General features: G+C 46.3%; 2 long non-coding RNA genes across 2 annotated transcripts in view; one reads left to right on the plus strand and one right to left on the minus strand.

Moving 5' to 3' along the window:
- Positions 1-25,646, plus strand: part of LOC138525810 (uncharacterized) — a 165,948-nt gene that overhangs the window by 138,081 nt on the left and 2,221 nt on the right. The gene's annotated exons all lie outside the window — the stretch shown is intronic.
- Positions 20,929-25,646, minus strand: part of LOC138525809 (uncharacterized) — a 40,556-nt gene continuing 35,838 nt past the window's right edge. Inside the window, exon 4 of the long non-coding RNA XR_011283436.1 lies at positions 20,929-21,155. This is a non-coding gene — a long non-coding RNA (uncharacterized lncRNA). The remainder of the gene's footprint in view (positions 21,156-25,646) is intronic.

Genomic DNA, 25,646 nt, shown 5'->3' on the forward strand with positions numbered 1-25,646 from the left:
GGACAGAAGGGTAGCTTGAGATCCAGTGTCCACCAGTGCCAAAATTGTACCCTGTCCCTGTACTTGTACCGGGGCATAATATCTTCCCTCTTTCTCCTCAAGGGGGCACAGATAATGTACATTTTTGGACAACTGGTGGGCTAATTTTCTGGTTTTGGACATCGCTAGCGAAGAGATTTGGGCAGAATTCTGTGGAGAGCCTTGGGAATCTGAAAGAAAAAGTTGGCAACTGGAGATCAGAGCCATTGTGGGTTCCCCTGGCTCCGGTTCTGGGCCGCCCCCCCCTTTTTGGAGGCAGTCACCAGGATGGGTTTGAACCAGGGGATTTTCTTGCGGTTGGTTCTGGGATGAGATGGTGGGCGGCGGTAGCTCAGTCTCCACATCTCCCCAGTCTGGATTTGCATCCCTAGGGACCCATTTTTCTTTGGGAGGAGTTCCCCCCTCTCTGAAGGAGAAGATCCTTTTCCCAGGATCCTCTGAGGATCCCTCTCCCTCAAATTGGAAGATCTGTACCTCCTCCTCAAACTGAGTCTGTTTGGGTCTTTTGTTTCTCCTACCCCCCCTCTGCTCCTTAGGAGGCAGACTTTCAGGGGCAAGAGATTTTGTTTCCGGTTCCTGGGTTTCCAGGGGCTGTTTACAAGTGAGGAAGGAAGCTTCCTCCAAGGCTTTACACCCCCCTTCCCTTTGTGCCTCCTCCCTGGGAACCGGTGAGTTATCGGGGTGCTGCCCCCGTCATTGTTCTGGAGCACCAGGTTCAGAGTTGGGTGCGTTCTGCGCCGGCACGCCCATCTGAGGGTTCTGCTGAGCCCTCAGTATGTGACCCAGATCCCGCGCCATGTTTTGAACCTGGCGCTCTAACTGGGAAACCCGCTCAGGCTGATACGGGGCCCTGTTTTCTCCCCTGGGCTGATCCCGGGAAGGGTAGCTGTCCCTCCTCTGGTAATACCCCGGGTTGGGAAGATTTGGATACCCCTCCACCCTTGGCCTCCCCTCTCCCGGATTCAGTGGTCTGGGCTCAGGGAATTGGGGAAAGAAGGATGGATGGTTTTGGGGCTGAAAGTCGGGTGGATATCTGGGGAAAAAGTTCTGCCCAGGGTTTGGTAAATTTCTGCCCTCCTGTGGGAAGTTTGGAGGGAAGTTCCCTGGGTTAGGTGCTTGGCTGGATCCCCCCCCTTGGGCTGGAGGAGTCCACACATAACCCAGGATGGGTCGATTTCCCTTGTAACGGGGACTTACATAATCAGGAGAGCGAGGGACCCCATTTGTGTGGCTGCCTCCTTGGCTCCCTGTCTGTGACTGACCCGAGGACCTCCTGGGCCTAGCATTATTAGGTGCAGGTAGGTTTTTAGGCCCCCCCCTCTCCAAATCCAAAACGGGGGTGATCTTTACCTCTGCCACCTTGGCAGCAGCAGGGGTGCTGTTGGCTTTGGGGTTTTTCTGGGCATTACTTTTGCTATCTATCGGTTTCTGCACCTCATAGATCCGGGTAGCCTGTTCAATGACCCAGTCTAAAGATCTTTTCTCGTGAAAATCCCTCACGAGCTGGGTCATGATATATTTGGGCAAGGCATGGAAAAACGTATTAATAAATTCCCTGCTATCCGTGCGCACCCTTCTTGTGGTCTGTGCAAAAGCACGCTTTAACTCCTGCACAAATTCTTGTGGGGCCTGATCCTCCCCACATTGCAAATTGTAGGCTGCCTTGCGAGCCTCTTGAGGATTTCTGTGAACAGAAAAATGTTTCAAGATGGCCGCCTTATAGGTGGACCATCTTAAATGATTTTGGTCCTCCAGCCCCGCAAAGAAACTGGAGTATTCCGGGGAGAAGGTCCACTTTACATATTGAATACAGCTTTGGCTGTCCTTCAAATGGAAAGTCTCCATCATTTGTTCAAACAACTCTAAGTGCTCCCAAACAGAATACTTAGCGTTCTTATGGTAAGGCGTGATGACGCTCCTGATCGCCTTAATCTGCTTTAAGGGGTCCTTAAGCAAGGCCCTTTTTGCCTTATTGGCCTTTTTGGTTCGGGTAACCCTGGTCCATTCGTCCTCGGACTCAGAGGCACTGCTCCCAGAGGTTCCCGTCTGTTCTTCCAGGTTTTCCCGGATTCTGCGAGCCTGGTAATGGCTGGCAGAATGTGGGGACCTGGTCTCCTGTGTCCTGTGCAGTTCAGAGGAGTCTTCAGATTCCTCCTTGCTGCCAGGATTTGATGGGTACCCCCTCCACTGACCTAACTGGGCGGTGGTTTTCAGGATGCCCTTAATGGGCCTATTCTCCCGGGGTTCCCCACTGGATTGCACCATGCTTGGGTGCCCATGCCCAGATGCCCGCCCATCCATTCCTGGGAGGTACTGGCCTATGAGCCCCATGCTTCTGGCTGGATAGTAATCTGCCATCCCTGTGGCCCTGTGCTCACGTGCGCCAGGGGACATGGGGGTGGCAGAGTCCAGGGACTGAGAGGTATGAGGGCCTCTGGTACTAGGGCTCCTGAGGTTATGCTCCGGAGTTTCCATTTCCCAGCGAACCTCATCTCTATCCGCCCCTGCTCCCTGTTGCAATGCAAGAGCCTGCATTTGTGCCTTCAGTTCCTCAGTTAAGGCCTTACTAGACTCTATCAGTCTCTCCTGCATCGCTACCTGTTGTTGGAGCCTATCATTGTGTTGACAGAGGGCCTCATTTTCCCTCTGTGCTTCCTGGTTGGTCCTGGAGAACTGGGCCAGTCTTTGCTGCAGGAGGTTTACCTCCTGAGTCCCATCCCTACCGGCCTGCTCCTTTCTTGCCAGAGCATCTTCCACCCTTCTGGTGTGCTCTACCAAGTTCTGGTTTTCTTTTTGGAGGTCACCCAGCCCCTGGAGGGCCAGGTGATTTTCTTCAATTTCCTTTTTTAAGTGGCAGACTTCCTGGCCTAAAGTGTCTCTTTCCTGACTGAGATCCTGCATTTGTGCCGCCAGGTCGTCCCTCTGCCTTTGGAAGGCACCAGCTTTCTGGCGCTCCTGATCAAACTCTGCCTGGGTATCCAGGTCTTTCAGAATCAGTTTATTGCTCTCCTCTTTCTCTCTATCTAGCTGGCTTTGCAGGGTGACTACCTGCTCCGCGCATGCCCTGTTGAAATTGATCTGTTGCTCCAACTTTTTCTGGTTCTGCAGTAAGGAGTCCAAACTGTCTTGGTGCTCCTTCTGCAGGGCCAGAAATCTGGTATCCTGGTCTGTCTTTTCCTGTTGTAGGATGCCCATATCCTCTTTTATTTTAATGATGTACTACCTGCTGTCATTTTCTGACTCCTGGCTCCCCTGCAGCCTCTGCTCAGAAGAGACCAGGTCAGATTGGACCTTCTCTAACACCACCTGTTGCCTATTTGCCAGATTTTGGCTTTCAGCACATCTATCCTGCATGTCTCCCATATATAGGTACAGGTATGCCGCTATCCTAACAATCTTGTCGTGTTCATCTTTGGCCTTAGGGGCCATGTATAGTTCACTCAGGGCCACATGTAATGGACCCTGATCTCTATATATATCTGACCCTGTTTCAGTGACCTGTTGCGTGATGGCCTGCAACCAGGCATCCTGGCCCTGCTCAGCCCATTCACCTCTCACAAATAGTTTATGTAAGAAGTGCTCTCTGGCTATTTTCATGTCTACTAAGGTCGTCATTCTAGAGATTGGTCTCTGTCCTGACTTACAGAAGTTTGTATTTTATTCTTGCAAAACAGACCGTTTCCTAGAGCGTTCCTTTGAGGAGTGCTTTACAGCGTAACACAGCGTGGTGATCCGACCGGATATGTGTATCTGGTCAGCTGGCACGCTGTATTAATCTGCACAAATGGTAAATCTAACCCAACGTCTCGGCTCGAGCCCCCAATTTGTAAGAGGATTCAATCCCGCACTACAGCTAAGTCAACGCCTAGTCTAGAATACTGAATGAAAACCCTTATTGATATATCTTTATGTCCAGTTCATGCGTTCTGGATGACTACCCCTATATAACACCCCTCTCTTGGAATCCCCCTGACCCCACTGAGCCAAGAAGTAGTTCTGTTTTGCAAGTTAAAAGGTTTATTTGATAATTTAAACAATAGATAGATATATCACACTTTATAATAAATTAATAATTGAATATCACACTTAATCTGATATGATAAATATTAACAACGGAGAATCTGGCACTAGCACGCTTCTCTATAATCAATAAGGAGTTGACATGAAATGGATAAGGTAGCACACAGGTGAATAGGAACAAAAGAAGAAGGTGATACAGAATGCTTTATGTAAGCTCAGGTGGATGCAATATTCAATGAATGCAGTACAGAAAATACTCAATATGATTTCAACCAAACAATGTAATCACTTTTCTCTGGCAATTCACCCCCCCTTTTATGCAATGCAAGGAAATGGAAGGAAGCACACAGTTCTCAGAAATGCAATCAACTGTAATTCAGTTCACCCCAGCAAGCTTACACTACATAAAACAGATAGGAGTTTTGAAAACACAGGCAAAATGCTTTGATATGTGCTGGCAATGAATTAAAAAATATGCTAAAAATGCTTTTAATTCCCTTTCAGAGGTTCAGGGTGAGTGATATCTACTCTCTATGAATTCAGGATCACCTTAACAATGCTTTAGTAGTAACTAGCAGGTAAACGAAGTTTTTGGCAAGGAAAAGCAAAACTGCTGTCTTTTTACACGTGAAGAAATTTGCAAATCGCGGCAAAATTCGCGGATGCGCCGAGCGCTATTACAGAGGAACCACAAGGACTATCTCTATCGTTATGGGGTCCTAGGAAAGCATAGGATCTCAGCTTCCAAATGAAAGTTACTGCAAGTCTCTAAGACAAACGGTCGCGGAGATATGAGCGATTTTGTGAAGGTCGTTTTTCAGATTTGAAATTTTAAAAGCTCAAAATGACAAGTGACAGATTTTGCAGCTAGAATGACAGGTGACAGATTTGGAGCTATCAGGCAGTTCTACTTAGGTTAAATAGATTGAATTAGATGAATTTAAACGAAGAGATTGGTTCTACTGGTACTCACACTATATTCTTGAATTAAATGGGCCTCATCACGGATCTGGTCAGGGTTTTAGACTGGGCTCTGGTCTCTCTCTGGGCACAGCGTCTGGTCTCTGGAACTGCTCGCTCTCTGGTCTGGTCTCTTAGTTCTGGATAGATTGAAGTCTCTAGTTTGGCTTTCTGGAGGTTGATGAATTTGAAGTCTGGATCTCTGGATGTTGTATGGTCCGGCAGAGCGCGTTGCAGCAAATGGAATTGAAGGTCCCTATCTGTCCTGTCTGTCTGCTTTTATGTGTTTTGAGAGTGGGTGGGTATGTTGGTCATAACTAAACTTGCCCCTCTCACTTGTCATTGGTCAAATTTCCATTCCTCACTTGATTGGCGAAGCTAAGTTGTGTCAGAGTGATGTCATTTTATGGCTTGCAGATAGGACACTCCTCTGTCAGATTGCACACATTCTATATTTGATAACAAAAGACATATTTCACAGTTACACAGTTGCTTGAAATTACATATACATGGTGTGGCTGAATTTAGCCATGTCTCTGTCCAAATCTGTTGTTTCTAAGAGCTTGCATTCAGAAATGGCACATAATTGACTTTTTAACTGATTTTTCAATTTCTGACATTGACCCAACTTTACATACATGTGCGCAGGGAGTATGGACATTAACTGATGAAGTTTCAGATTTTTAACATGCATACATTTAGAGTAATATCCACTTTTCCGCTGACACCCCCCTGAACATACCACCGGTTCTAAAAACCTCTTAAACTGTGGGCAGAAAAATCACAAGAATTATGGTATCATTTATAAAATTTTCACATGTCCGCTCTATGAATGATCCATCTTTTTAAAGTTATGTTCTGGCTCCAAAGGGGTGTGGTTTCCTCTCAGCACAAGGTAGAAATACTGGTTTATCCAGTTCTGCCAAGCCAGCTTCTGTCTCCAGTTTCTCCCCCTCCCAGTTTCTGCCAAGAGTAAGCCACTTTTACGACCCCTGCAATATAAGATTTGCTTGGGTCCTGAAAGGCTCATTGTTCAAGAGGAAGCCATTTATGATCCTCTCAATAAACCCTCTGCCTGGGTGAAGGGAGTTGCATTGTTCACTCTCCTGCAGAGCACAGGTAATTCAATTATCAGATAGATGGTATATTCTTAGTGTGGCCAGCAAAAAGGCAGATAGTCCTGGGAACACAGCTGTGACTCAAGTTTCACTCCTGATGGGGGTAGTTGTCAAGCAAAATCAAGTTCCTTAAGCCAGACTTTCAGCTAACTGTCATGTTTTTTGTTGCTTTTTAAATTAACTTGCAATTTTACACATGCAGCTAGAATGCTGATTCTAAGTGCAAAACTATGACATTTCAACAGTTACAAAGGCATGTGACACCAAACATAGGTCACTCATTTAATCTAAACATTTTCGATTTTAGTGTCTTTAAATCCAGTGCAACTTAAACTGCTGACTCCATAGCAATTTTGTTATAAGCATTGTTCTGGGCTCTTCATTTCCCAGATTTTGTAAGCACACAAAACCTCATTCTGCCAAATGTCTGCTGGTGTTCAGTGAATATTTTGCACATATTGTAATGTTTGAAAATAGGCATTTTGAGCCTGCCTTCAGAGAAACACAGGGTGGTTTTAAAACGCCGGCTTTTGGATAGTGGTGAGTACTGGTACTGCACCCATTTTTGGGATTTAACAAATGAATTCCCCACAATTCTAGGTTGCATTTGGCAATCAGCATTGCCATTCCCAATGGTTTCAGACTACTGTGCGGGTAGTCCAATGGTGATTTTAAAGCGCTTTGAAGCTAACCGGCGCTACTGTTTTTCCTTTGGCAACCCATTTCCCTCATGGCAACCCGGCCTTTCATTCTCGCACTGGTGGGTGACAAGTGAGGCAACTATTTTGGTGTGCGCACAAACTGCGCAGCTTTCCTGGATTTCGGCGCACATGTGGGTTTTCTGCCATCTTGAATTTTCTAAGCCCACAGCACCAAATGTTGTAGCATGATAGCTTAAACGTGGGTCAGGACACCCAACAGTTAGGAATCCTCTTTCCGACCAAAGTCTTCCAAAGTTGTGAACCACCCCAAAGGCATACTGACTATCAGTATATATATTCACTGCAAGCCCTTCGGAAAGTTCACAAGCTCGGGTTAAGGCTATAATCTCTGCGGCCTGCGCAGAATTATGCATAATTTTCTTAGTTTCCACAACCGTGCTCAAGGTAGTGATTGCATAAGCGGCTGTGGATGTACCATCCGGAAGTTTAAAGCAGGAGCCGTCACAAAACAGCTCTCCTTGCAGATTATCCAAAGGGGTAGCTTTCAAATCAATCCTGCCCTTTGTTTCTTGCTCGGTCGTAAACAAACAATCATGTAAATCCTCATCACTGCAAGTAATATCTTGCGGGAAAGGTAGGAGTTCAGCCGGATTAAGAACACAACACCTCTTAATTTGAATGTGAGGGGCAAACAAGATCAATTTGTATCTCGTCAACCGTGCGGAAGTGAGGTGTTGCGTTTGAGTTCGGTTCAATAGAACATCTACAGAGTGAGGCACCATCAGGGTCAAATCATGGCCTAGGATCATTCCCTAACTCTGCTTTACAGACGCAGCAGCAGCAGCGACAGCGCGCAAACATCTTGGCAAAGCGCATGCTACATGGTCAAGGGCGGAGGAATAGTAACCGCACGGCCTATTCTTCCCTCCATGCTCTTGCGTTAATACAGCCAAAGCACATGCATCGTGTTCATGCACAAACAATACGAAGGCCTTTTCATAGTTTGGTGTGCCCAGAACTGGTGCAGAGCATAGTGCAGTCTTAAGCAAGTCAAGCGATTGCTGGTGTTCCGAACTCCATGGCAACGGCAAAGAAATGCCCTTCTTCGTCAAGGCCAACATTGGTTTTATGACTAGTGAAAAATATGGCATCCACAACCTACAGTAAGAAGCCATACCTATCAAGGCCCTAACTTCCTTCTGCGTATTTGGGACAGACATGCCAGAAATGTGTTTTATTCTTTCAGGTGTCAATCTTCTTCCCTCCTTTGACAGGAGATAGCCTAAATAGGCGACCTCCTGGCAACAATATTGAAATTTCTTAAGCAATGCTTTGTGACCATGCTTAGCTAGATGAATAAGTAGTAACACGGTCCCTCCTTACAGGCACTCTCAGATTCTGCAGCCAGAAGCAAATCGTCAACGTACTGAAGCAAAGTACAAGTAGAGGGCAATTCAAGGGTATCAAGTTGCTCTTTCAAAGCCCTAATATAAGTACTAGGACTCTCTGTGTACCCTTGAGGTGCACGAGTAAATGTAAACGAGCGTCCCCCTAAGGTGAACGCGAACAAATATCTACTATCCTTGTGTATAGGAATACTAAAGAACGCATTCTTTAGGTCCATAACACTAAAGTAAGTAGCTGTAGCTGGAATCATGGTTAGGATCGTCGTCACATCAGGCACAATTGGAAACTGCGGTGCCACAACTTTATTAATGGCACGTAAATCAATTATAAAACTAAATGGAATTACATTATCATCTTTCTTGTACACTGGTAAAATCAGACTATTACACAAACTTCCTGAGATTTCTTCAATCACACCACGGTGCACAAAATTGGAAACAATACATTTCAAAGCTCGCTCGCCCTTAACCGAAGTCTTATACTGAGGAATGCATGGCAGCTCAATTCCATGTTTCAAAACTATCTTAACAGGCTCAATCTGCAAAATACTGACATCATTGTCGTCAACAGCCCATAAGCTCTCTGGTACATCAATGAATTCTGGAGGCAAAGGTCGAGTCAGAAATTGCGAGGCGGAAGATTGCTGCATTGAAATTGTCAAGCGTACTCCATCAGAAGAACAATAAATCACTGCATTTAATTCTTTTAACAAGTTCAATTCCAGCAAGTTTTCCCCACAATCCGAGGTCAATAGAAAAGGACACTGGTCCGTAAAAGGACCCAAAGAAATAGGTACTGGTATAGAGACCGGACAAATAACTGGAGTACCGGAAAACCCTACAGAAACATTGGTTTGTATTTGTATTTGTATTTGTATTTATTTATTTGTAATGCGCACCAAACCCAAGGGTAACTGGGCGCAGAGGCAGCAAGAGGGTTGCAAAGCTTCGTTACATACAGTAAGGTGAGGTCCAGCTGGGGTTACATTGCCGGACGTATCACGCCAAATAGGATGGGTAGAGCATGTACATTAGAGGCAGTAATATACATATTTACATTCAATGAGTAAGCTAGAGCATATATATTCGGGCAGTACTATAAACATATTTACATTCAATGAGGAGCCACATGGTACTGGCGAGTCGGGTCTCAAGAGTCGTTATGAGTCGAGAGATTTGAGCCAGTGGACGGTCCTGGCTCTGAACTGGTGGTAGGGTAGGTCCTCCCTGCAAGTCGGAGGGAGGGAGTTCCAGAATTGTGCTGCTTTTACTGGAAAGCTATTGCCCCCAGATGTAGTACGTTTGAACCTGGGCAAAAGTAGAAGGTTGGAGTTGGCCGTTCTTGAGGGGCGGGAGAGGGTAGGTCTGGTAAATTTGGCGATGAGGTATTGGGGGGCTGCTTGGTGGAGGCATTTGTGAATCAGAGACACCGATTTAAGGAATATCTTGTCCTTGGTGGATAGCCAGTTGACAGATATTCTGGAATCTGAAATATGGGCTTTCTTTGGGATACTGAGGGCCGCTCTGAGGGCATTATTTTGGAGGATTTGGATTTTGTTAGAGATATATTTGTTGCACCCTACGTATAAGGCATTGCAATAGTCCAGCTTGGACAGGATCAGCGCCCTGGCCAAGGTGGTGCAGTTGGTGGGGGAGAGAAAGGGTTTGGCTGCCCTGATGAGTTTGCAAGTGTAGGAAGTGGCGGATGCCATTGCGTTCACTTGTTTGTTAAGGGTAAGGGTGGAATCTAGATAGAATCCGAGGGTTTTAACCTCCTTAGCTACCATGATTTTGTTATCGTCAATTATGAATGATGAATATTTGTGGCCCAGTTTGTTGAGGTAGTGTGTCGAGCCTAGAATGAGAAGTTCCGTCTTGTCATCATTCAGGCATAGACCGTGTGAGGCCATCCATGCCTGGATGATGAGGTACACTTTATTAACGAAGGCCAAATCCTTGTCATAATCCCCCGACAACGGGATGAGGATCTGGGTATCATCGGCATAATTAGTGTAGGTGATACCTAGATCGTCTAGATCATCGAAAAGGGGCTTCGTGAAGATGTTATAAAGTGTAGGGGAGACGCAAGATCCTTGCGGCACGCCACACGTGATAGGGGTGGGGTCGGCCGCAGAAGATAGTGAGAAGACTCTCATCGTACGGTTATTAAGGAAGGAATGGATCCAGTTGGTTGCTTCTTGAGAGAAGTGGGCGGCTATTTGTAGGTGGTTACACAAGATCTCATGGTCGACCAGATCAAAGGCCGCGGAGAGATCAAGGAGAAGCAATAGTGCTGTCTTCCCCTGGTCTCTCAGCTCGTCTATCTGTGTCTTGAGATCGATGAGTGCGGTTTCTGTTCCGTGTTGTGGCCTGAAGCCCGATTGTCGGACTCCTAAGAGTTGGAAGTGCTCAAGGTGTTGTTGGATCTGTTGGTAAGCTATTTTGTCAATGATTTTGAGAAGGAATGGTACTGTGGTGATAGGGCGGTAGTTAGTTGGGGTGGAAGGGTCTAAGTTCGGTTTTTTAAGCAAAGGGAGGACCCAAGACTGTTTTAAGTTGTAGGGTACGGTGCCTGATGTGAAAGACGCATTTATTAGTTTGGTAATAAATGGAGCAAGATCACGGGCAGCATCCTTGATCAGTTGAGCGGGGCATAAATCTCCGTGTTTGCCCTGACAGTGGAACGTTTGGAACCCGTGAACGATCAATGGAACACTTCTGTGCTCCAGTGTCTATCAAAAACTGATGTTTCCTATTTCCCACTATCATTTCAACGTAGGGACCTTTCTGATTGACGGGAATAGGTGTAGGTTCCAAACCCTGCTTCGGGCAATCCTAACGAAACAGAATATTGTCAAAAGGAAGCTCTTCAGATAAATATGCAGCAGAAGGATGATCAAATATGTTCCTAGTATCCACACTCGGAGTCTGATTGTCCTGTGAAAAAGGCTGTTGAGGGTCCTGTGTAAACTGACCTGTACCAGGGCCCCCTATGCCCGGGCGACCTCTAGATTGCCTACCCATATTATTATTCGACCTCTGTTGAAGGGTTGGGCATTGTGCTCGCCAATGACCCTCTTGTCGACAATAAGCACATTGATTAATATTCACAGGACCCACGGGCACATTCCCCTGTGGGACATACTGACCTCTAACCTAAGAGTTACCCCCTCTGGGGCCTCTAACAATTTTCTGCAATAGCACCTTTGTTTTTAAATCACCCTTCAGTTTTTCAAACCTATCTTTTTCATAGTTGACATGATTCTCATAATACTGAGCCATATGCAGTACTTCTGATTGCGATTTCGCCTGCCAAGTGCTCTCAGAGGACATAATCTGTGACTGGATGTCAGGCAGCAATCCACGTACAAATTTGTCCACAAATAACCTTTTCCCAGACTCTGTGCCTAAGTGTTGTCCACTGAAAACTGAAAATACCTGTTTGAACCGATTAAAGAACTCGGTAGCACCCTCAGACTTTCCTTGGACACAGGCCGTAAGCTTGTCCCATATAATTCTTTTTTCAGGAATTATGGTTTTTAATTTAGCAATGATTCTATCAGGCAAGGTTAATATCACCTGTTGTGGTTTTTCACCAGCTGGCCTTTCCCCATCGAATTTAGTTAAATTCGCCCATTTATCTCCCAACCCGGGTACATCGTCAATAGTTCTAACTTGTTTCCACAAATCTACGGGCAGGAGTACTGGAAACAACAAATCAATGTCACCCAAGGTGAACACTGAGGATTGCAAAACAGATTCCATTTCTTTATAGAACCCTGTCGGATTTTTCCTAATATCAGGAATGGACTGTCTAATGGTGTTCACTTCCTGTCGTGAAAACGGGACATGAACAAACTGTGATACATAATGTGCGGGAATGTCCACAGCGGCTATAACCTGTGCAGCATCGGCCGCAACCTCAACCTTCTGGACAAATGTCGGAGGAACCTCTCTCATAGACAACAGAGATGTAGGCAACTCCGAACGCTTACTAAGCAACAGAGCAAAATCGAGCGCGCAAGCAGTCGAAGAAGTGTCAAACGAAAAAGCTCTCTTATAAATATTCAATAACTCTGTGGGAAAACTAATCTTCCTCTTTACACATTCATCTTGCAGGTACTCAACCATTACCTGTATCACTTTTCTCTGCATTTCCAACGTATATTGACTATATGTGTCATATACCTCAACTGGAGTTATCGATATGTGTCATGATGCCTGCCCCCGTTAGGGGCTGTTTGGGTGCAGTCCTGGCGCCTGTGGCGCCAGGCTCATAAGGATAAAATCAGTCCTGGCGCCTGGGCTCATTACAGAAAACCTACCTAATGCAGACCATGCTGCATACCTACCTGGTGCAGACCATGCTGCACGAAGCCACAAGCCAAATGGGGCTTAGGAGGGACTATTTTACCTAAGGGACTACTTTCTTCTCGGGTGGGGGCTGTGGAAGAATACTTACCTGGGTCTTCTTCCTAGGCTATTTAAACCACGCCCGGACAGCCACAAGTGCTTCGCGTTATTCTGCATTCTGCAGCATAACGCTCACCGTGCCTCCAGCAGCCTCCAGTCTTCAGCCACGCCCGCTTCAGTCCTGGACCACCTGGAAATGAAAAGGAAGAAGGAGAAGAGGTTCAAACTTGAAACCTTACTTGAATTCTTGATCCATCGCGCCATCGATCTTGAAGAAGGAGTCATCGCACGCGCGTCGTCACGCACCTCGCAACGCCGCGCTGTACTCACCATCCAGTGCAGCTTTTCCTCACTCCATCGCGAACTCTGCATTTCCAAACCGCTCTCCGATATCTAAGGGGACAAGAAAAGCCAGGTGAGCACGGGAATGCAAAAGGGCAATACAAGCTACCCCCAAAGACTTACCGGATTACCACAGGGGGGTACTCACCTCATCTTGGGTCGGCGCAGTTAACTCTGCATCACTGCCGCACCCCGGCCCCTAAGGGGAAACCACTGGACATTACAAGCTACCCCCCCCAAAGACTTACCTGATTTACCGCGGGGGGTATTCACCTCATCTGGGGTCGGCGCAGTTAACTCTGCATCATCGCCGTACCCCGGCCCCTAAGGGGAAAACCACCATAGACTTACCTGACTCTCACCAACTGCCATTTGGACTCTTCGTGGTGGTTAAGTCGGCAACCTACAAGGAATCGGAAAGAGTGAAGATCAGACATTTGAACTCTTACAAACTATTGGATTCTAGAGTCAATACTGGAACTCACCAATTCCGCCACGCCAGTGAAGTAACTGGTCGTCTACGCGCCCCTGCGCTCGATGCAGGATGGAGAGCTCACCTTTCCAAACCATCAGGTGAGAATAAGAGGGAACATCGGGAGTGGTCAGTGGGCAGACAACAGGAGTGGAAGGTGGTTTAAGGCTCAAATCACAGGAGGTTAATTCCCTTTCTCCTTTGCAGAAAGATATTCATACGAGCCGACAAACGAAGTAAGTGGGGGTGTCCAGTCAGTCATCTCGGCTTTACGTGGCACCAGACCAGTCCAGATCGACGTCCCCGTGGGAATCAGGTGAGCGTAACAGAACTCGAAGCCTACCCACAAATACCCACCTGGGCGTCATGGAGACCTCGGAAACGGATCAGTTGGCCCAATTATAAGGGGAATTAAGGGCCGAAGTGCATTCCGCCCACCAAGAAACTAATGCCCGCAGGAGAGAACTGATAGTATCAAAAGAACGAACTGATGATTTAGCCAGACAACTATTGCAAAGCCAGGCTGGACAAACACCTCTACCAGGACTCGGGGCAAGTCCAGCTCCTGTACCACTGAGTAACCCGGTGCAGATAAATCTTCATGGAGCCGTTCCCTTGGCTCCGCCTGAACGCTTTGCCGGAGACCCAAAAGGGTTTGCTATATTCATGAATCAATGCCGCTTGCACTTTTTATGTAGACCTGGAGCCTTCCCGAATGATCAGGCCAAGGTGGCCTTTGTGCTGTCATATCTCAGCGGCAGTGCGGCGGATTGGTCCATTCCACTAGTCAATCAGGATGACCCGATTCTTCGAGATTTCCAGGGTTTTCGAACAAGCATGGAAAGACTATTCGCCCGACACTCCCAAGGACAGGCTTTGGATAACAAACTTTTATCCTTACGGCAAGGTAATCAGGATCTTTTATCTTACATTGCAACCTTTAACAGATTAGTAGTGGAAACCGAATGGCCTGAAGCCAAGCGAATCACATTATTCCATCGAGGGCTTCGAGGAGAACTCAAAGATGTTTTGGCCCAAATCGAGAGCCCGCCTCAAGACTGTGCTGAATATATAGATTTAGTGGTCCAGTTGGATCACAGACTTCAAACCAGAAAGGCTGACCGAAACAAGTTTGAGAATAGGGTGTTGATTAAAACCCACGTAAGCTCCAAGGGAGTAGATGCCCCAGAACCTATGCAACTCGGGGGGGTTAGAGGACCCCTAACGCAGAAGGAAAGAGAAAGAAGACGACAACTGCAATTATGTCTCTATTGCGGAACTACTGGTCATTTTCTTCGGAACTGCCCCGTAAAACCACCCAAGAAAACTATAGGAGCAGCAGACGAAAACCATTTGGAACCTGACTCGGGAAACGATCAAGCCCGGCAAGTGTAGAGGTCTGCTTGCCGAGCCTAAAGAAGGACACTCTGACCTCGCATTTCACCATACCCATGGTCCTTGTAGATCCAGAGCAGCCATCACGCATGCACGCGGTAAAGGCATACGTTGATAGTGGAGCCATAGGAAACTATTTGGACTGTGAATTGGCTTCCAGGATGAATCTACCTCTCAACCGAAAGACCACTGCCGATGACGTCACCACAGTGGATGGAACGGAAATTGTCTCTGGGCCCGTCACTCATTCCACTGCAGAAATGACATTGCTGGGTCAAGATGGGCACCGAGAGGTTATTGTGTTTGATTTGATCAAGGCCCCACAGTTCCAACTGATACTGGGAATACCTTGGTTGGAAAAACATAATCCCTGCATTGATTGGCGAGAGAAGAGACTAACCTTCCCAGAATGTGCTCACACCTGCTACCCAAAGAAAACTCTAAACTCAGTCCTGGCCCCAGTAATCCCAGCTGCCATGCAATTACCTGCTGAATACCAAGACTTTCAGGATGTCTTCCAAAAGGAACAGGCAAACACTTTACCACCTCACAGATCGTATGATTGTCAAATAGATCTTGTACCGGGAGCACAACCACCTTGCAGCAGAATCTATGCCCTTACGGAACCCAAAAATCTCCACTTGCGCCAGTACCTTGACCAGTACCTTGCTAATGGTTTCATTCGCCCGTCCAAGTCCCCTGCATCCTCAGCTTTGTTCTTCGTACCAAAAAGGAAGGCGACCTTAGAACATGCATAGACTACCGCGCTCTGAATCAGATAACCATCAAGAATCGATACCCATTGCCTTTGATCCCTGAACTACTAGACCAGGTGAAGGACGCTTGTGTATACACTAAACTAGACCTTCGGGGGGCATATCATCTGGTATGTGTCAAAGAGGGCGATGAATGGAAGACTGCTTTTCGCACCAAGTACAGATTATTTGAGTACCAGGTGATGCCTTTCGGACTATGCAATGCACCAGCAGCCTTCCAATTCTTCATGAATGATGTCCTCCGAGAGCTTATCGATGTTTGTGTGGTCGTTTACATCGACGATATCTTAGTATACTCCTTATCAGAATCTGATCATGTAAAGCACGTCCGAGCAGTCCTAGAGAAGTTACGCCAGCATAAATTATATGCTAAACTGGAAAAGTGCGTCTTTCACACTACGGAAGTGGAATTCCTTGGATTTATTCTGACCCCGAGAGGAATCAGGATGGATACACGTAAGGTGGACGCAATTCTTAATTGGCCTTCACCAACTTCAGTCAAAGGCGTCCAAAGCATGCTTGGCTTTGCCAATTTCTACCGCAGGTTTATCCCGGACTTCTCACACATTGTACATCCCATTACAACCCTATTGCGAAAGAATAAACGCTTTGTGTGGACAGAGGAAGCGAGAACGCCTTCCAAGAGTTAAAAGCAAAATTCACATCTGTCCCTGTATTAAGACACCCGCGCCCTGAGCTTCCATACGTAGTGGAAACGGATGCATCCAGTTCAGCCATGGGAGCAGTGCTCTCCCAAAAGGATCCCGAAACTAACCAGCTTCACCCAGTGGCATTCTGGTCAAGGAGGTTTTCGGCTCCTGAATTAAACTATGCCATTACCGACAAGGAGCTGTTAGCCTTCAAGGCTTGGCGGCACTATCTGCTGGGTGCCAGACATACCATTACGGTCATCACCGAAACTTGCAATACCTAAAGACAGCTAAAGCCCAATCTTTGCGCCAACTCCGTTGGGCATTGTTCTTCGCCGAGTTTGATTTTGTAATAACCTATCGACCAGGTTGTAAAAATGGTAAAGCAGACGCTTTGTCCCGAATTGGAATGGGAGAAACAGAAATAGCCGTAGAACCTGTACCCATAATTCCCGAACAAAGGATCCTTGGCCTGACGTCCATACATACACTGGAGGACATTCAAGAAAAGATCCACCAGCTCTTTGATTCAGTTGCCTTACAGGACTGGGCCAAGAAAGGTCCAGAGTATTCTGTCACCGATGATTTACCTTATTACCAAGGCCGGCTATTTCTGCCACAAAAGGAACTACAGGAACTTGTTATTTCCCGTTACCATGATACCTTACTGGTAGGACATCCTGGTATTGCAAAAACTGAAGCTAAAGTTAAGAAACAATTCTGGTGGCCCACCTGGCGCAAAGACATTCAATTGTTTGTCATGTCTTGTGGCATTTGCGCCCAAAATAAAAGTCAAAAGAAAAGACCCGCTGGACTACTACAACCTTTGAATATCCCACCAACTCCTTGGCATACCTTGTCATTAGACTTTATCACAGATCTACCCCCGTGCAATGGCTTTAACACCATTATAGCTATTGTGGACCTTTTTTCCAAAATGGCTCACTTTATTCCTTTAAAAGGGATACCTTCAGCTTTAGTCCTGGCCAAAGAGTTCCTTGAAAACATTGTTCGCCTACATGGCTTTCCATCCGTGTTGATTTCGGACCGGGGCAGTCTATTCATTTCGCATTTTTGGAGAAAATGTTGCCAACTGGCGCAGATAGATGTTAGGCTTTCCACCAGTCACCACCCTCAGACCGACGGTCAAACAGAGAGGACCAACCAGACTCTTGAGCAGTACTTGCGTTGTATGCTACATCAGTCTGAGGGTACGTGGAAAGACATTCTTTGGATTGCCGAGTATGCGTACAATAATTCCGAACACTCGGGAACTGGACAAAGTCCTTTTTTTACCGTCTATGGACACCATCCTCGAACCTCGGACCTTGATTCGCCCCAACACTTGGAGATGCCTGCGGTGGACCATCTCCACGCTGTTATTACACAAGCCTTTAAGGAAGCAACTGCACATTTGCGAAAGGCTAAGGAAAAATACAAGAAAGATGCGGATCTGCACAGGAGTGAAGCACCGCAATACCAGATAGGGGACCAAGTATGGTTGGCCACTAAGCACATCCCACTCAAGGGAACACGGACCTTTAACCCTAGGTATTTAGGACCTTATTCCATCAAGGCCATCATTAACCCGGTGGCAGTCAAGTTGGACCTACCTGCTCATATACGGATTCATCCTGTTTTTCACGTATCCCTTTTGAAGCCAGTACAACCAGGAACAAGACTAACCAAACCTCCGGACCCCATCCTCATAGAAGGAGAGCCCGAATTCGAGGTTAAGAGTATCTTGGACTCAAAAAGAGTGAGATCAAAATCTTTTATCTAATCGACTGGAAAGGCTACAGTCCTCAGGAAAGGTCTTGGGAACCTAGTGACCACGTGCATGCACCTCAATTAGTGAAGAAGTTCCACCAAGAATTTCCTAACAAACCAAGGCCAAGGGGAAGAACGACTTTAGGAGGGGCCTTGAGGGGGAGTGCTGTCATGATACCTGCCCCCGGGAAGCCAGACCAGGCCCAGCAACCCCGGAAGCAGGCATCATGCCATTTGGAGCATGCCCAAAAACCCCAGTTAGGGGCTGTTTGGGTGCAGTCCTGGCGCCTATGGCGCCAGGCTCATAAGGATAAAATCAGTCCTGGCACCATGGGCGCCAGGCTCATTACAGAAAACCTACCTAATGCAGACCATGCTGCATACTTACCTGGTGCAGACCATGCTGCACGAAGCCACAAGCCAAATGGGGCTTAGGAGGGACTATTTTACCCAAAGGACTACTTTCTTCTTGGGTGGGGGCTGTGGAAGAATACTTACCTGGGACTTCTTCCTAGGCTATTTAAACCACGCCCGCACAGCCACACGTGCTTCGCGTTATTCTGCATTCTGCAGCGTAACGCTCACCGTGCCTCCAGCAGCCTCCAGTCTTCAGCCACGCCCGCTTCAGTCCTGGACCACCTGGAAACGAAAAGAAAGAAGGAGAAGAGGTTCAAACTTGAAACCTTACCTGAATTCTTGATCAATCGCGCCGTCGATCTTGAAGAAGGAGTCATAGCACGCGCGTCGTCACGCACCTCGCAACGCCGCGCTGTACTCACCATCCAGTGCAGCTTTTCCTCACTCCATCGCAAACTCTGCATTTCCAAACCGCTCTCCGATATCTAAGAGGACAAGAAAAGCCAGGTGAGCACGGGAATGCAAAAGGGCAATACAAGCTACCCCCAAAGACTTACCGAATTACCACAAGGGGGTACTCACCTCATCTCGGGGCGGCGCAGTTAGCTCTGCATCACCGCCACACCCCGGCCCCTAAGGGGAAACCACTGGACATTACAAGCTACCCCCACAAAGACTTACCTGTTTTACCGCAGGGGGGTATTCACCTCATCTCGGGTCGGCGCAGTTAACTCTGCATCATCGCCGTACCCAGGCCCCTAAGGGGAAAACCACCATAGACTTACCTCACTCTCACCAACTGCCATTTGGACTCTTCGTGGTGGTTAAGTCTGCAACCTACAAGGAATCGGAAAGAGTGAAGATCAGACATTTGAACTCTTACAAACTATTGGATTCTAGAGTCAATACTGGAACTCACCAATTCCGCCACGCCAGTGAAGTAACTGGTCGTCTACGCGCCCCTGCGCTCGATGCAGGATGGAGAGCTCACCTTTCCAAACCATCAGGTGAGAATAAGAGGGAACATCGGGAGTGGTCAGTGGGCAGACAACGGGAGTGGAAGGTGGGTTAACGCTCAAATCACGGGAAGTTAATTCCCTTTCTCCTTTGCAGAAAGATATTCATACGAGCCGACAAACGAAGTAAGTGGGGGTGTTCAGTCAGTCATGTCGGCTCTATGTGGCACCAGACCAGTCCAGATCGACGTCCCCGTGGGAATCAGGTGAGTGTAACAATATGTCTGAGATCCATCTAATCGCATCTTTCTTACAAATTCGCATTTCCTCCGACATCGGTTTACGACACGGAAGGTACCGTTTCTGTACATTCATACTTTCCTCTTCATCATCCTCATTCCGTATCCTTTTCAAAAAACCTTTCGACATGCTCATTTACCTTCTCCACAGTATCTCTGGAAAGTGCTAAGGTATTTAGATCCCTTAACTCTTGCGGAACATCCGTATTATTTAATCTTCCCCACATTATACATAACCAAATTCCCAAACCTTCAATAAAAACGTTTTTCTCAGGAAAATTATCCGCATTAGAAAGTGTGGAAAAAACACTAGCCTGATCATCCTTCTCCATACAATGTTTAGCCCATGCAATTAACTCACGTTTCTTCTCTGGTGGAACAGCACTGCGGGTGACAATCTTCAAGCCTGCACCATGATCAATTACAAGCGGCCCAAGACCACTTGGAAGAGAGGGGATAGGCAAATTTGATGGAGGAGCTATAACTGGTGCGACAGGAAGAGGCGGAGGAGCAGGTGGAAGGACAACAGTCAAAGGAATAGGAACAACAGGCTGAGCAGGAAGAGTAGAAATAACAGCATGAAAAGGTACAGCAGCAGGAAGAGGGACATACGGAGGTGGCGCAGAGGCACCAGGCCTTCATTCGTTTAATATTTTCTCAAGAAATTCATCAGAATCATGAAGATCTTTGGAAGGATAAATTTTCTGGATACCAAGTGAGAAAGCCCTTTCCATATTTTTATCCTGATCATATAATAATGCTTTTTCGGCAACCGTCTTATGACGGCGCGCATGTTTTTCTCTACTCTTAAGCTGTTGTAACGCTTCTTTTTTCCAATTCTGTAAAACATCAAATGCTGCAGGTCTAGCCTTTTTCTTTAACAATACTGACTCCAAATATTCAATGCGAGGGATCTCGAAACTACCATTGATTGGCCACTGAAGTTTGGAGGCATGTCTGGTTTGTCTGTGCCAAATATCATTAAATACTATACTTCCAATGCCATGCTTACAGTACATAGTACATGACGGCGACCCCTCCTGTGGTGCCGGACGGCTAAATTCCAAAGATTGTCTATCACTGCGGAATAATGCCCTAAAGCAGGTAGACAATTACCCAGGCATATCTCAAATTCTTGGTGTTACCTGGTCAATAATTGTGTCTGCAGATACAATGCGCCAAAATTCAAATTGCCAGGGTTAAATTAAGAATCGGGTCATGACTCACCTGGCCAAACCTAAGGAGGACCGATCGGTACTTCTAAGAATCTTACCTAACTAATCTTACCTCGTGTATGGTGATTTTGGCAAATCTGCACGCCTCGATAAGTGGACCCTCGTCAAGATGCCGTCTCAGACCACAGGCTAGTCGTCCAGGGATCACATCGTGCAGCACTGCTGAGGTGTTGCGTCTCATCCAGGGGCCCCTTACTTTTGTACACCGTCCGATCCCGGTCCGATAGCAAGTGTCAACCTTCAACAATCCGGCATCAATCTTCAGGGTCCCTATTCGGGTACCAACTGTGAAAAGAGAAACAAAATATCGAGGCTGAGTACCCCAAAAGGAAATACACCAAACACAGGTTTTAAAGGAACATACAAAGTACTTTTATTCCCTATCGAATAAAATTACAAAACAGTACAAAGTCAAATAGCTATCGGCCCTCAGTATAACACAACGAACTCCAGCGTGGTTCAGTGTGTTCAGTGAGAGACTGTACATTAGAATGCATTCACTTTTTATACATTTTGTGAGTGCTATGGCCAACCCCTCTTCGGGTTAATATTCTACTTTATGCATCACCAATTCTAGGGTTCGTTGCCGAGTCTCAAACAACCGCATCTAACTGGTTTGTTCTTTATTACATGTAACAATAAGCGTATGCATTAACTGTGTATTCTAAGTTTCGTATTGCAGGTCTTCTTAAACATTAATACAATATAGTAAAACAGATGTTCTTTGTCTAATGTGTAAATACATTATCATAATATATACTTGTGGATTGGTTTCATTGCGCAAGTAATCCTTTTACACATAGGTCAATGTAGGACGAGGTCTTAATTCATGACCTCAACAAGTAGCCTGCAGGCAGATTGCACATTAGCGATGTACAGAGGTCAAGACTGCCATGTTGTATTTTGCAATGACATCGTCCACCATTTTAGGTCACAGGGTGACTTTTCCACATAAATCCTAAAATGGCGGTTTGACCTAAAATGGCGGCCTACATGGATTAAGGGTCAGGACCTTGCAACACAGATCTCGCAAGTGACTTTCGAGCAGCTTGGCATAGGCCAATATTAATATATTTATTACAATAGGAGGCACGATATACTTTTTATTCCGACAGCTTCAGACCTCAGCACGGGACTGAGACTGCACTTATAGATCTTAAGGCTCAGATAGATGAGCTGAGAGATGAGGGCAAGACAGCACTTCTGTTACTTCTCGATCTCTCAGCTGCTTTTGATCTGGTCAACCACGAGATCCTCTGCACACACTTACAGTCGGCATCTCATTTCTCCCAGGGGGCAACTGAATGGATCCAGTCCTTCCTCAACAACTGCACTAGTTTTTTCCCCTTCAGCAGCCGCTGACCCTATGCCCATTACCTGTGGTGTTCCACAGGGTTCTACCTCTCCCCTACCCTGTACAACATTTTTACAAAGCCCCTTTTCGATGATCTAGATGGCCTGGGTATCACCTACATGAACTACGCTGATGATACCCAGATCCTCATCCCGCTGACTGGGGATTATGACAAGGATTTGGCCTTTGTAAACCGTGTGTACCTCATCATCCAGGCATGGATGGCATTTCATGGTCTATGCCTGAATGATGACAAGACAGAACTCCTCATCGTAGGCACCGCACCTAACCTCAACAAACTAGGTCAAAACTACTCCTCTTTTGTCATTGACAATAATATCATCACCGTAGCTAAGGAAGTTAAAACCTTAGGTTTCTATTTAGCCTCTACGCTCACCTTCAAAAAACAAGTCAATGCCATGGCTTCCGCCACATCTTATACATGTAAACTCATTAGGGCATTTAAACCATTCCTTTCACCAAACAACTGTATTAAGCTTGCCAGAGCACTGATCCTATCCAAGTTGGATTATTGCAACACGCTCTACGTAGGCAGTAACAAATACATTACTAATAAAATCCAAACCCTGCAAAATAATGCTTTTAGAGCAGCCCTAAGCCCCCTGAGGAAAGCACATGTCTCAGACACTATGGGCCTCATTACGACCCTGGCGCTAATGGTTTAACGGCGACGTAAAGAGCGTCGGCGCCGTTAAACCATTAGCGCCTGATTACAAGGTCCCTTAGTGGGTTGGAGGCTTTAACGCCTGCTTTTTGCAGGTGTTAAAATCCAACCCACTAAGGGACCTTGGAGCAAATTATGGCAACCGTGATTTACGGTGCCATAATTAGCGCCTTCCCCATCCCCATTATGCCCTATGGGGCAAAATGGGAATGGGGAAGGGCAAATGGTGAATGGGGAATTACGCCCCCGCCAACCTTGTGATGGGGGCGGTAATTCTGCCATCCACCATGTCGGAGACCGGCATGGACCATGGTGCTAATAGCACCATGGTCCAGCGCCTGGGTCGTGGAGGGAATAGCTTTCCTGTTAAAGCAGCTCAATTCTGAAACTCCTTACCACCACCCCTTAGAGAAGACCTTCCTTACCCACGATTCAGATCTAATGCCATCCGCTGGATCAAGGAACATGACACCTAATGTTAGGACAGCTAATCATGTGTCCACTGCCGCGCCTCTTGTAAACTATGTATAAACTTATATCTTCTACTCTCCTTTACTAGACTTATCCACAACCTGTAAACTATGTATTTTCTCCTATAATGTATGATGAACTATGATGCATTGGTCCATATGTTTGTTCCGAACATTGTAACCTAGTTGGATTTATTTATTGTGTGTTCTGTAACTTAAGTTGTACACTCCTCTTGTCACTTGCGCCCTGCTACCTACGGGTTAGGAGCGCTTTACAAATAATAAAAACAAACAAACAAACTACAAGGAATGATGGGATTTGAAGTTCATAAATATATATATATATATATATATATATATATATATATATATATATATGGTTATTTAAAAAAAAAGAAATGTAAAATGTATGTTATTTGTTGAAACTGCTGGAGAGTAGAATAAAAGAGAAGATGAAGCTTAATGCTCGCTCCGTCTAGACATAGAATTTCTGCACAGGCTCAGCGTCCAGAGCAGAAGTGGGGCCTGGCATAGGACTGAACTGAAACTAACCTAACGGCAGAGCACACAGTACAATGATGATATGATATGATATTATATGATATGACATTTATAACGCGCCTATACACAAGTGTTTCAAGTTGCGACAAGACAAAGGGGGACAGAAGGAGGACAAAAACAACAATCATACTAGGCTTTGTGACATTCAGATTGCGCAAGTGTAAGGGAAGTGCCAGGGGAAGACACAGCTAATATGGTTTGTGGCAACTTTGAAATGTTGCAATTAAGATGACCTTGAATGCATTTAAATGCTTGTCATGGAATGTAAGGGAGTTTACGGTGTCAAACAAAGGAAACAATGAAAAGTGTTGAAATATGCCACTGGACTACGTGTGTAAACGTTAATGCTGCATGAACACCACTTTCTGACGTCGCAATGTGATAAGTTTGCCTCTGGTTAAGTACCCATGAAAATGTATGCTTCTTTCACATGGAATGTTACAGGGGTTGCTATATTGGTCCAAAAAAGCGGTACAATTGAAACACAGGGGTTGTGGAGAGGTTCTATGCAGGCTAGTCGACTTTTGGGGGAATATGCATCCCACAAGTAGATAGTCTTGTCTGTATTTGAAAGATCATGACACATCGTTCCAAATAGATTGGTTTCTTATGTTATGGGAGCTAGCTGTGAAGGTTATATGGTGCCAGGTTCTTGCTCACATGATATTTGACCATAGTCCCTCTCTGCTGGAAATGCAGCTGACTGAGGAACATTGGGCGATTTCCAAATGGCGTTTGAAAGCAGAACCCCTAGGTAATAGGACCTTCTCAACCAAGGAAAAATAGCCTCGCACAACAGCACATGATGGCTACTAGATAAAAAAACACACCTATGTTCAGCGAACGGCAGTGCTTAATTTGTGCTGGTGTTTGCCGGTGGGCAACACCGGCACTTTTGGGCACTAGCACTCATTTTTTGGGCCTTCCTTCCTTGCCTATCAAAATCTGCTCCCTGCCTGCGCGTGGCAGCACACAGTGACATGCTTTTTTGTTTTTCTCTTGCCTTTGCCTGGCCTGCAGTGCCTTCTGATGGCGTGCAGCCTGCAGATGAGGGTCAGGTGAGGAGGTCACAGCAGTCACGGGTCTCATCCATTTTTTAAACGTGTTGTGGTGTGTTACTGTACCGTGCGTGACTGTCCGTGCATACCAGCCAGGCAGGGGGGCTTGGCACAGACTTAGTGAGTCTGAAACCACATCTTGGCTCTGGCTGGTGCGCACAGGCAGTGCAGTCCAGTGTGAGTGGCAGCCGCGGCGCACAGCAGCAAGTTCGAGCGGGCCACCAAACGCTACGTTTTTTTTCCTGGTTCTTGGTGGCTTGTTGAGTGGGACTGGCGGGACTAGTCACTCAGTCACCACCTCACCACTCATCCTCTCCCTCCTCTGCTCTGGCCAAGCCAAGGCTTACCTTGTCTAGTGAGTCTCAACAAAGGTGAGTGGTAAATAATTATTATGTGAAAAACAAACATTGAAATTAATGAAGTGAGTCTGAACATCGGATCGATCATCACGCCACCACATCCACATCCCAGACATGTGGGCACTGGGCAGTACACAGCCCCGGGCCGACTCCCGCAGATTGGCAAAAAAGTACTTTCTGACGTGTGCAGAGCACTATGAAATCTAAAAATGTGCAAACCGCACATCCAAACCTTGAAAGCGACCAGCTTCTTGAAATGATCACCATCCAGGCGTCCATAAATATTTAC

Source organism: Ambystoma mexicanum, chromosome 7p (genome assembly GCF_040938575.1).
Source record: "Ambystoma mexicanum isolate Mex_15411 chromosome 7p, UKY_AmexF1_1, whole genome shotgun sequence".
Taxonomy (NCBI): domain Eukaryota; kingdom Metazoa; phylum Chordata; class Amphibia; order Caudata; family Ambystomatidae; genus Ambystoma; species Ambystoma mexicanum.